Here is a 13,015-nt window from a genome sequence, read left to right as displayed (position 1 = left end):
ATGGGCCCTCAAACCTGGACTTAGGGGAAAGCCTGCTTTAGTGTTTTTATGGCCTTTATATCAGCCCTTGCACAATCTTCTAAGAAACATACACACACACACACACACACCCCATGAGGAAAATGACTGAGTGCCTCAATCTGCAGATTAGTAAGTTGAGGCTTACAGAATTGAAACAGCTGACAGGTTTGACTCACATGAAGGGATGAGAGAAGTCACATGGGCTGGACGTGGTGACTCATGCCTGTAATCCCAACACTTTGGGAAGTAGAGGTGGGAGGATGGACTGAGCCCAGGAGTTCAAGACATGCCTGGGCAACATGGGCAGATGCTGTAGGTCACCTTGGACGTAATGACAACTTTCAGTTTACTGTGTCTCTATCTAAAAAGAAGTAACGGGTTACTGGAAAGATCCTGGATCCTGGAGAGAGAGGAAAGTTGGGTTCTCTTCCCATGTCTTCCAACTACTGCCTATGACCAGATCACTTCCCCTGTCTGAGCCTAAATTTCTAATTTCTGAGGAATTCTTGGGATCCATGGTGCCATCACATCATAACTATTGCCCCCACCCCCAATCCCACAGCAGATTAGGTGGGGGCTACTGGCAGAGAAAGCGAGAAGGTGGAGTAGAGGGATGATAAGGCCATTCAAATTCTGTGCCTAGGATTCTGGTCTAGAGAAAACAGCCATCAATCCTGAGCTGAGAAATGGAGTGCAGGGCAGGCAGCTGCTTATGTGGTGGTTGTCTCTTTTTTAAGAGTTCACCTGCAAAGAGAGAATGCTGATGCTGATGGGGAAATGGCAGGGAGGTGAATTCACTGGAAGTTGCATCTGTGAGCTAAGGAGCAAGGCCTCGCTAGGGAAACAAGGAGCCTGAATCCTAAAACAGGGAGGTAAAGAGTTCTGAAAGGTGGTATCTAGCAAGATATAAAATGTCTGGGTTTAAAATGCCAGCTGTCCACTTCTTGATCACTCAGAGATGATTTACTGAGCGCCTACTACATGGCAGGCACTAAGCTAAGTCCTGGAGTCCTGGAGTGAATAAGACAGACGTGTCCCTGCTGTCTTGGGGCCTATGTTCTAGTGTGAGGGAGTCAAGTGCTGTCCCTAAACAGGATGAGTTTAATGAGTCCCACGGACTCTGCAGGAAACAGAACAGAATGAGATGGAGTGACTGGCGGGAGCACATCCAACAGGGAGGTGACAGGAGTGACCTCTGAGTTGGACTTAAAGAATGAGGTGGAGCCAGCCAGGGGGAGTGGGTTGAGCAGAAAAACAGTGAGTGGAAAGCCCTGAGGCTGCCCGTAAATAAGGAGGCCTTCCGTAAATGAGGGAGGCCTTCAGCTGAAAGTCACAGAAAAGGCGGACTCAAGGTGGCTTCTACGATAAGCACATTTTTATCTCACTGAGCTGGGAGTTCTCAAGTAAAAGGGTGGAAAATGGGGAACACAGCACTGCTCCACCACGTCATCAGGGCCTGGGTTCCTTCTGTGTCTCTGCCCATCCCAAGACTGGGTCCCTTCATGGTGCCTGTAGTGCCAGGCACATCCAGACATAACAGTGCCTAGCGGAACAAAGAAAACTTCTGTATCTTTTCTAAAAGCGAAGAAGCTTTCCCCAGGAGTCCCCAGCACACTTTTCCTTAGACCGCAAGTGACTCACAAGCCCAGCCCGAACTACACAAGTGAGAGAAATGGTATTTTCCATGATTACATTGGGTATCTAATTGATACGGGGTAAGATAATCTATCTTGATCAGTGGACACTTCTATCAAATCAGAGCCCTGTTGGCCAGGAGGGAAAAAGGAAAGAGTGTTAACAAGGCAGCCCACAGGGCCCAGTACAAATAGGAACAAGATGGTGGTTAGAGGGAGGAAGAGAGGGCAAATGTAGAAAGAATCAGGTGTTGGCCAGATGCATTGGCTCACGCCTGTAATCCCAGCACTTTGGGAGGCCGAGGCAGGGGCATCACCTGAGGTCAGGAGTTCAAGACCAGCTTGGCCAACATGGCAAAACCCTGTCTCCGCAAAAATACAAAAATTAGCTGGGCATGATGGCAGGTGCGTGTAATCCCAGCTACTCAGAAGACTGAGGCAGGAGAATTGCTTGAATCCAGGAGATGGAGGCTGCAGTGAGCCCAGAGCCTGGGCAACAGAGTGAGACTGAAAAAAGAAAGAAAGAAAGGAAGAAGGAAGGATGGAAGGAAGGAAGGAAGGAAGGAAGGAAGGAAGGAAGGAAGGAAGGAAGAAAGGAAGGAAAGAAAGAAAATAAAGAATCAGGTGTCCTAGGAGGAGATGAGGTCAGAGAGATGGGCAGGGAAGCACTGATTTGCTTGTGAACAGGCTGCGTTCCTCATCTGTAAAAAATGAAGCTGATAATAATATATTTCATAAATGTACCAACAATACTTGATAAGGCTCACCATTGTGTAATGTGCCATCAAGAAAGAATAACAACTGTCAATCAAACTCTGACATGCCGTCAATTGTAAAATACACTCTGATTTTTGAGATGTTAAAATGTGAAAAAGAAAACAAAAAATGTGTGTGGTAGAACCATTGAAATCTGGTGGTAGCAAACTACGGGGCAGAGGCAGAACTGGAATTTCCCTGCAGGATCCCTCTTTCTGTTATTCCATTGTTGTTTGATATTTGTTTTTCTTCCAGTATGGTGAAATTGTTTCTGTAGTTTGTTAGGACCATATCTTGAGAGTGGAGCCAAGAGGTTTGACTCACATGATGAGATGGAAAAAGTCACATGGGCTGGCTGCGGTGGTTCACACCGGTGATCTCAGCACTTTGGGAGGCAGAGGTGGGAGGATCACTTGTGCCTAGGAATTTGAGATCAGCCTGGGCAAAATAAGGAGACCTGCTCTGTACAAAAACAATTAAAAGTCACCCTGGCTTGGTGGTTTGTGCCTGTAGTCCCAGCTACTCATGATGCTGAGGCAGGAGGATTGTTTGAGCCCAGCAGGTTGAGGCTGCAGCAGTGAGCTATGATTGTACACTACCCTCTAGTCTGGATGATGGAGTGAAACCCTGTCTACAAAAAGAAAAAAAGAAAAGGAAAAGGAAAAAAATCACATGGTATCGTGTGAAAACAACATAAGTTTGTATTCCTCTTGGTCCCCCCAGCTTTGCTGGGACTTTGGGCAAGGCTCCTGCCTTCCCTGAGCCTATTGCCTCTTCTCGCTCTCCTGGTTGCTGTGAGGATTTGCCGAAGTGGTGTGCAGGAGCCTTCCAGCTCATAGTCAACACACAGTAGATGCTCTATCCATTCCCTTCCTTGAAAGTGGGGAGAGATTGGAAAACAGCTCCCCCGAGAAAAAAATAACCTTTGTGTCAACTCTCCTTCAAAACCCACCTGCCCTAATGAAGCTCCATCTTGCATTTTGCCTTTGAGTCAACAGTTCCTAGAAATGGACACAACTTCGCAGTACTCTACATGGTGGCTGAATCAGCTTTCACCAATCTATCACATGCAGCCGGACGTACTTGCTATTTCAGTCACACTCGCTAAGTGCTTCCATCTAAACCTCTTGAGGCTACAAGGTACCAAATGTTTTGAATTAATTGGTTTCTATTTTCCTTTCTGTACATGTGCCTCAGTGTCTTTTTAGGGTGAGACTGACTCGCAGAGTCCTTCCTGAATTCTGGCAGCCCTGATTCAACTTGGAGTTAATTATCTCTAATATGCTGTACAATTCCCTCTACCTTTTATGACATGGAGTTGAGGCATAATTTATCCAAATCTATCACTGGAGAATTTTTTTTTTTTTTTTTTTTTTTTTTTTTTAGAAAAAAAGAATGATATGTGTGCCTTGTAAGAAAACCCACTCAGCCCATTAATTGTTTATTCACTGGGTGTTTCTCCAGGACAATCCTCTTTGCCCAGCATTGCGCTAGGTCCCTTATAATTCATGACCAAGCGATAGGCATCTCACAAGCCTAGCAGTCAGTATTCTTACTCCCATTTGGTCAGGGAAATACTTAGTTCGGAATGGAGAATGGCTTGCTGTAGTAGTTCTCAATCTGCTCTCTCTGTCCTCTCTTTGTGCTGGGCTCCTTGTCCTCTGGGCTTCCCGCTGAACCCAGCAGGAAGCCCAGAAGACACTAGCAGGAGAAGAGAGAGAGAAGTTGAAGTCTTTCTTCCTCCCCCACCTAGTTAGGTGCCACCTGTCTGCCAGTCATTGGGTCCTTCCATGAGTGCAATGCCTGATAGATGCCAATCCCACTGTTTCCTCCCTCTGTCCCCTCTGCTGTGGAGCAGGTAACAGCTCCTCCCTGTTGCTCTTCTTTGAATGCTTCATCATTCCTGGTTTGCTTCCTCATCCTCCCAGCACCTGTGTGGTCCCTTCCCTCTTTTTTATTTTTATTTTTATTTTTATTTTAGAGTAGAGATAGGGTTTCACTCTGTCACCCGGGCTGGAGTGCAGTGGTGTGATCATAGCTCACTGCAGCCTTGAACTCCTGGGCTCATGTGATCCTCCCACCTTGGCCTCCCAAGTAGCTGGGATGATAGGTGGGAGCCACAGCACACAGCATGTGGTCCCTTCCTTAAATTTTCTTCACCTGACCCATCTGCGGTGAGTGGCATTTCCTCCAGGACCCTGACTGACACACTCCATCAAGACCACACAGCTGATAGCCACATGGTGGGCCCAGGATTCCACATTCTGCACCAGTCCACCGTCTCCTGAGTTCTGCCCTCCCGTGTCTGTTATCCTGAGAACTTGGGGTTTTCTTGGATAAGGAAAAGGAAGGTGTGTTTTATCTTTAAATGTCTTTATAGTTTTGATAGGACACTTAGAGGAAATCAGGCTTTTTTAGAATTCAGTGAGAGCACATGTGTTTCACTCCCAAAACTCAAATCAAATTCATCCCATTGAAATCAAACCCCTAGTTCCTTTTGAAAGACTGTTGTCCAGCTGTAGCTTCAAAGGCAACAGCGGAAAGCTATATCAACCTGTTAGGGCTGCCATAACGAAGTACCACAAACTGGGTGGCTGAAAACAATGGCAACGCATTCTCCCACAGCTCTGGAGGCCAGGGTTGGAAGATCATGGTGCCAGTAGGGCCCTGCTCCTCTGAAACTCTGGGCAGATGCTTCCTTGCCTCTCCTCGTTTCTGGTGGTTTGCTGGCGATCTTTGATGTTCCCCGGCCTGTAGCTGCATCACTCCAGCCCCTTCCTCAGGTGTCATATGGTGTGCTTCCCTTATGTGACTGCATGGATGTGTCTCTTCTCCACTTCTGGGAAGGCACCAGTCATATTCGATTAAGGGCCCACCCTACTCCAGTATGACCTCATCTTAACTAAGGACATCTTCAACAGCCCTACTGTCAAAGAAAGTCACACTCCAAGGTATGGGGGTCAGGGCTTCAACACATCTTGTTGGGTGACACAGTTTTACCCACAACAGAGCTACCAATGAAAACGGTATTGACTTGGGGCAAGGAGGGTCTGTCTGTCACTTGGAGCTAAACCAGTCTCCAAGTGGCCATCAGACCCTCCTTGCCCTAAGTCAAAAAAGAAAAAGATTTAAGAAAAGGAAAACTCAGGAGCTATGATAAACATTTCAGGGTGGGCAGACCTTTTTTTCTTAATGGCCACAGGCAACATTGTTTTCTGTGCAAAGCCATCTTTATATGAATTTCTCATCTGGAGTGACAGGGATGGAGTGGTAGAGACTTAGAGAAGTGAATGATTGGATAGTTCATCATTTTCCCAGAGCTGAGAGGACCTGTGGAGGCATTCAATGTGTGTGTGTGTGTATTGGTGGCTGGGCAGTGGGGAGCTGGGGAATGAAGCAGATGTTTAAAAAAAATTCCTTTTCTGTCTTTCAGAGCAACATTTCTCAGTCTGCCCCAGCCTGTACAGTACACAGGAGCAGGAGACTGCAAGGGTAGAGAGGACAAGAGAATCCCAGGGCAAGGGGAGAAAGGGGCATGGAGGAAAAGAGACTTTGGAGAGGTTCTAGAAAATTGCAAGAATCAGCACCTCTTCCTTCCTCTTTCCTCCCTCCCTGCCCTCCTTTCATCTATTCCTCTTCCAGACTTCCCCTCCCGTCCTTGACTGACTCCCAATGCATCCCATATCATGATCTTGCTAAAGAAAGATTAGGAATTAGGCTGTCTGGAATCTGCAAATTAAATGATTGAGCCAAACAGAAGTGAAGGCCACCGAGGGGGCATGTGGCAAGGAGGCTGTGACAGTATATGGAACATGTCATGTCCAGCAATGACAAGACATTGCCTGAGCCATCTCCAGTCTGAGCAGGCATTTAATGAACAAATGCAGAAGCACCCCAAGGATCCGAGAGGAAACTGCCACACGGATGGAGAGACAAGCCTCAGAGTGCCCCTCCGGGTGCTCTTTTCAAGGCTCCTTGTTATAGGGAAAACGTGATTTACATCTTTTTTTGTGGCTGTGAATTACATTAATGAACAGCTATGTGCTCACTGAAGTTACTATGATCCAGAAGAAATGGTTTCAACAGTATTTGAATTCCTCATGTTTAAATTCTGTCTCTCTCTCTTTTTGGAGAGAGAGACATGTAAGAGAAATCTCTGTTTGGAGAGAGAGACATTTAAGAAAAATCTTCACAGAGTGCCAACAAGTACAGAGTAAAGCAGGCGTTTCCCTTCCATCTCTGATTCCTGGTTCCCCAGAGGCAATCTCTATTACTCATTTTCTTCAATTAATTATCTTCAAAAAACAAAGAGTCTACGTCTTGTTTGTTTGTAGTGTTGTAACTGTTTCAAATGAAAATGCTCTAAAGTAACACAAGAGGGTCCCCCACCCCGGCACCACCAAAATAAAACTTGTTTCTCTGGGGAGTAAGTTTTTCTTCTACTGGGTCATATCACCTCAAAGTGAACAAGTAGGGCTAGAACACATGACCAATTAAATCTGGAAATACTCTGTGAGGTGGGTGTTGTCACTCTCATCTGTAGGCATAGTTATCCCCATTTTACTGATGAGGAAACTGAGTTCCAAAGACTAAGCAACTTCCCAAGACAAAGTCTGACCATAGGTCTGGGGGACTCTTTTCAGCGCATTTAGCTGCCTTATAGTGTTTTCCAAGACTACTGGTCTATTTCATGGTCAATTATTCCCAAATAAATGAATAAACAAATGATTAAATCAGGCTGGACGCGGTGGCTCATGCCTGTTATCCCAGCACTTTGGGAGGCTGAGGTGGGTGGATCACTTGAGGTCAGGGTTCCAGACCAACCTGGCCAACATGGCAAAACCCTGTCTCTACTAAAAATACAAAAAAATTAGCTGGGCATGGTGGCAGGTGCCTGTAGTTCTAGCTACTAGGGAGGCTGAGACAGGAGAATTGCTTGAACCCGGGAGGTGGAGGTTGCAATGAGCTGAGATTGCATCACTGCACTCCAGCCACCATCTCTAAATAAATAAATAATTGAATAAATTGATCCCCATCAAATTTTTATTGAGCACCTATTATGAATCCTACTAGGTGATTTAGGAAGATATACAAGTAAGGGATGGTTCATATAAAGATGGCTGCTTGAGTCTATTTTGAATCTGAACTGGCCCTCTTGCTTTGCTTTGACTAAAAGAATGCAACAGAAGTGCTTCTATGTAACTCCCAAAGCAGGGCCATAGGAGATCTGCAGCTTTCATTTTCACACCCTTTGAATATTCCCTTTTAGAATCCAGCTGCACATGCCACATAGAAAGACCACAGGGAGAACTGAAAAGCTCAGTTGACAGCCCCAGCTGAGTTCCCACCTGACAGCTAGGACCAACCACCAGTCATGAGAATGAGCTGTCTCAGCTGAGTTGAGCCTCCAGGAGGCTACAGCTCCTGCCAAAACCGTGAGGACCAGTAGAACTGCCCAGCAGAGCCCAGTCAGCCCTGAGTCATGGTATACAATTGGTGTTGTTTTAAGCCATTAAATTTTGAGATGGTTGATGACACAACAGATGACTGAAACATAAGGCACATTATTTGCCAAACTAGAGCTTACAAACAAAATTCTGATGATTTGCTGTGCTGCTGTATATCCTTTTTATACATCTATTTTCTGTTTAAATAGTTAGAGTTCTGATTGCAGTAGGAATCCTGACTGACACAGGAGACACTGAAGGGCTTTAAAAAATTTTTTTTTCTGCTAAGAAATGCCAAGATTAAGTCTGCACTTTAGGAAGACCATGGCTGTGATGCAGAGAATAGCTAGAAGTGGAAGAAGTTGGAGGCAGGGGAACATTAGGAGGCCATTGGAGATTATGATGGCGGGTAAGTTGGTGGATGAGCATGTTGGAGAGATACCGAGAATGCAGACTCCGTAAGTCTTGGTGATATTGAGGGTAAGAGAGAGGCAGATGTTAAGGAGGATGTCCCTGACTTGATCAACTGGGTAGATGGCAGTGTCATTTCCAGAGATCGTAAACCCTGGAGAAGGAGGGCAAATATGAGTTTCCTTCTTTCCTTAGTGGGCAATAGCACAGAGTAGTCGCTGGGCTCCTATCCACCCTCCAATCATCTGGTCATGTCACATCTCTCCTTAAGGCCCTTCACGGTGTCTCCATTCTTTCAGGATGAAGCCCACCATCCTCACTGACTTGCTTCTTACTCCCACAGCCTCATCCACAGCCTTCCTCTTTGGTTCCAGGGACATGTCAGTCCACACATACACCATGTTCTTGCCTATTTCCAGGTCTTTGCTCCCGTTGTTCCTTTTGCCTGGATTGCCCTTCTTTTCTTTGTTTGGTTGATTCTTATTTCAAGATTCAGTCATCACCTCCTCCAGAAACTTCCCCATCTCAGGATAGGTGCCAGTCCTCCGAGACCCAAAAACACCCTATGTTTAACTACGGACCTGCCCTGATCAGATTCCACAGTCATAACCTGTTTCTCTCATGGCTCCCCTGCCAGACTGAGAGTCCCCTGAGTTTAGATCTTCAGAGCTGGCACAGAGCTGGGATAGGGCTTTTCCCATGCATGACTTCACTTCTCAGCTATAGTATTATCAGCACTGTTCTTCTTGTTGTTGCTTCTACTTTGCAGTGACGTGCTTCTGGGGCAATACCGTCCAGATGAATTTATACACGGACTTAAAGAGTGGAAGAGGGGATGATATGGTCTGGATGTTTATTCCCTCCTAATTTCATGTTGAAATGTAATCCCCAGTATTGGAGGTGGGGCCTAGGGGAAGGTGTTTGGGTCATGGTCAGATGCTTCATGAACAGCCTGGTGCCCTCCTCATGGTAATCAGTTCACATGAGAGCTGATAGTCTTTTGTTTTCGTTTTTGTTTTTCCGAGGCAAGGTCTCACTCTATGCTGGAGTGCAGTGGCACGATCTCAGCTTACTGCAGCCTTGACCTCCTAGGCTCAGGCCTCCCATCTCAGCCTCCCAAGTATCTGGGACCACAGGCATGCGCCATGCCTGGCTAATTTTATTTTTTTGTAGAGATGGGGTCTCACTTTGTTGCCCTGGCTGGTCTCAAACTCCTGGGTTCAAGTGATCCTCCTACCTTGGTCTCCCACAGTGTTGGGATTACAGGCATGAGAGAACTGGTTGGTTTAAAGTGTGTAGCACCTCTTTCTCCCTCTTTTGCCCCCTTTCTTGACACATGATATGCCTACTCCCCCTTCATCTTCCACCAGGATTGTAAGTTTCCTGAGGCCTCATCAGAAGCAGATGCCAGCACCATGCTACTTGTTCAGACTGCAGAACTGTGAGCCAAATAAACCTCTTTTCTTTATAAATTACCCAGCCTCAGGTATTTCCTTATAGCATTGCAAATGAACTAACATAGGGGACCAGCATTTCAGAGTTGAAAAGTAAGATAAAGAAATAGGTGCAAAGTTTATACACACCTTCTTCTGGTAGTGACTTAAGCTGGAGGACAATTAGTCCCCAGGTGGCATTTTACAACTACAAGTCTCAGAGGACATACGGAGACTGAAGAATATAAAATTGCCAAGGAAAATTGGGGCTCTTCAGGAAAAGCTAGCTCCGGGAAGTAAAGCAGCCCGGCTTGTCCCTACCCCTTAATTCCAGACCTTATCCCAAACTGCTTGCTGCTTCAGGGCCCTCAAATGACACCCGGAGTTGTATATCCCAGTGCTGCCTTCTGGAGTCATGTCTCAAACTGCAGAGCAGTGACTATAGAACAGTCCTAGGGAGTGACAGCACTATAGGCCCTGCAGGAAAATTCAAATTCACTCTGAAAGCTCCTACTATCTTTTCTCTTTCTGTGGAACACTGGCTGCAGGTTTTGGGGGCTAGAGAGGGGAATAGATGCTATTGGACCTTACCGTTGGCATTGCCGTATTAGACACATGGGCACAGGATTCAGGTTGGGGGACAACATGCCAGCTAGGACAAGGCAAGTGATACAAATAGGTGAACTGGGCCAGGTGTAAGGCCACAGAGAATGATGGGAAATGAGTAAAATGAGGATGCCTCGCTCCATCCAAAGGGAGCAGGCACCACTCAGCTCCCACAGATTCTTGCCATGAAGGCGTGTCTGCATTAGAAGTCAGAATTTGTATGTGAAGACTTCCAATATTAAACATGGGACATGAATTTAAAAAAAAAATTTAAACTTTTTACCAAATGAAGCACACGGCCCACAGGTGTCCAGGTGGCGACCTCTCTTCTACTGACATCCTGTGCTCCAACTTGTAGTCCATATCTCCATGTTCGCTACTGCATAAAGTCACGGAATCTACCTCTTATACTTTCCAGCATTTGGGTCACTGGTAAATTTGCGGGTGAAGTAAGGTAGCCGAAAGATTTTGGGAGCCAGAAAAAAAGTGAGCTTGAATCTCAGCTCCCCTATTTCCTAGCTATGTGGTCTTCACTGAGCCTTGCTTTCCACATCTGTAAACTGGGGACAATAATTGTAGTAGACACCATTAGTTGCATGCAAACAACCATTCCCTACCCCCATGCCCTGATCCTTTCATAGTAAAAGGGAATCATTTTGTTCAGGCACTGGAGGAGCAGTAGTGAGCTCAAGGGGATGAATTGTGCTCTGTTTAAGTCTTCGTGGGGACCAGTGATTTGCCTGGGGACAGCCATGAGACCTACCTTGGAGAATGAGTTGGGAAAGGAAGTCTGCTGACAAGGTTCCTGAGATATATTTTCCTCTCAATAAAAGAGGAAGTCTAAATGAAGAACAATCCCCTTTCTGCTGTCACCCTGACCTTCCTGTTTGAGATGCTGCAAGGTGAGAATGTGATGCTTAAAAGCTGTGGCAGCCATTTTGTGACCATGAGGGAAAGCTCAAAAAAATCATGGAGATGCTGAGCCGGAGTGCTGGCTGTGTGGAGCTGCTTCTGAGCATTTTGTTGAGAAATGTTAGTGTCTCTATTGCTGAAACCACTTTTCTCAAACCTGCACATGCACCAGAATCATCTGGAGGGTTTGTTCGAACACAGATTGTTGCCCTCCCTCCCCAAGTTTCTTATTCAGTAGGTCTAGGGTGGAGCCCAAGAATGTGTATTTCTGACAAGTTCGTGGGTGATGCCGATGATGCCAGTGACCAATTTATTTTGTTTTATTTTATTTTTCTGAGACAGTATCACTCTGTCACCCAGGCTGAAGTGTAGTGGTATGATCAAAGCTTACTACAGCCTTGATCTCCTAGGATCAAGTGATCCTTCTGCCTCAGCCTCCTGAGTAGTTGGGACTATAGGCACGCACCACTACACTCGGCTAATTTTTGTTTTTTTATTTCTTTTGTAGAGACAAGGTCTTGCTATATTGCCCAGGCTGGTCTCCATCTCCTGGATGCAAGCTATCCTCCTGTCTCGGCCTCCCAAAGTGCTGCGATTATAGGTGTGAGCTACCACGCCTGGCCTGAACCATGTTTTGAGAGACATTTTTTAAGCCACTGTTAGCCCGGATGTCCTACTGGTTGCTGCTGAACACCTCCTGACTGATGTAACGACACTTACCTGAGAGAGGCATGGTGGACATGAATGGAGATATCATATGTATCAAGCAAAAGCATAGTGTTTATTTGCATAGACTTTAGCATCTTTCTGCCTCTCCTTTTCATCTGAAGGTGCTGTCGCCCATTCAACTCTCGTCTAGCTGGAGCCAACAGTGAAATGAACCTAGAGAGCTACTCTCTCTCTCCCCCACCAAAAAAATACATGATGTCAGTGATAAAGACAATGAAGTTCCCACACAGTAACTTCTAGCAGAAGATCTCACCTCTAGCATGTCTGAGAAATCTCAGCGAAAAGCACATTATGGGACTGGCTTCTACCCTCAGTACAGGATGCCAATTTACACCATCGGTGAATTTAATCTGTTGAGACACAGCTCTGATTTTACAATGCAAAGGCTTGTGATCAAGAATTCAATGTATGAAATTTCCCTATATAGCTCTCTTCAGAAGCTTCCCATGTGCTTATCTCGAAGACTAGACACTTACCCAGTCATGCCCAGAAACCAGCACAAACTATTTACCGCCATCTCCCATCCTAACCAGAGCCTTTGTAAAGCTTCCTGTTCCAGACCTGCCTCTGGGACTCTTGGCCTGCTATGCCCCTGTGATCATGCTCTTTCTTGTCTTTTTTCCTTTTCACAGATGTCTCCACTCCTACTGCCTAGGAAGCCTGTTCCTGTTCACCCAGCCCTCAGCATTCTCCTTTTTCAGGTTGTGCTGGTCTTTTCTGCCCAAAGTCAAGGGCCTTAAGGGGAGGCATTGTGGATCAGTAGGAAGAGTCTGGCAAAACTACCCTTAAGAGGACCCCAACCCTGTCCCCAGTTCAGCTCTGGACCTCTCTGGGTCAAGTCAGCAGGTCAAAGAGCTGTGCTCAGGAACCTTCTACAGCAGCCAACCTCTTTAGCTCTAATGTGCAGATCATCATCTGGCGACCTCGCTAAAATGCTGATTTTGTCTAGGTGGGGGCCTGAGATTCTGCAGGTCCTACAGCTCCTACTTGTCCACAGATCATACTCACAGTAGCAAGTTCTAGACCTACACTGCCAAACAAGGCAGCCACTCACCCAAGTAGCTAC

The sequence above is a fragment of the Trachypithecus francoisi genome, unplaced genomic scaffold (genome assembly GCF_009764315.1).
Source record: "Trachypithecus francoisi isolate TF-2019V2 unplaced genomic scaffold, Tfra_2.0 Lachesis_group2, whole genome shotgun sequence".
Taxonomy (NCBI): domain Eukaryota; kingdom Metazoa; phylum Chordata; class Mammalia; order Primates; family Cercopithecidae; genus Trachypithecus; species Trachypithecus francoisi.
Note: the sequence above shows the minus strand (reverse complement) of the source record.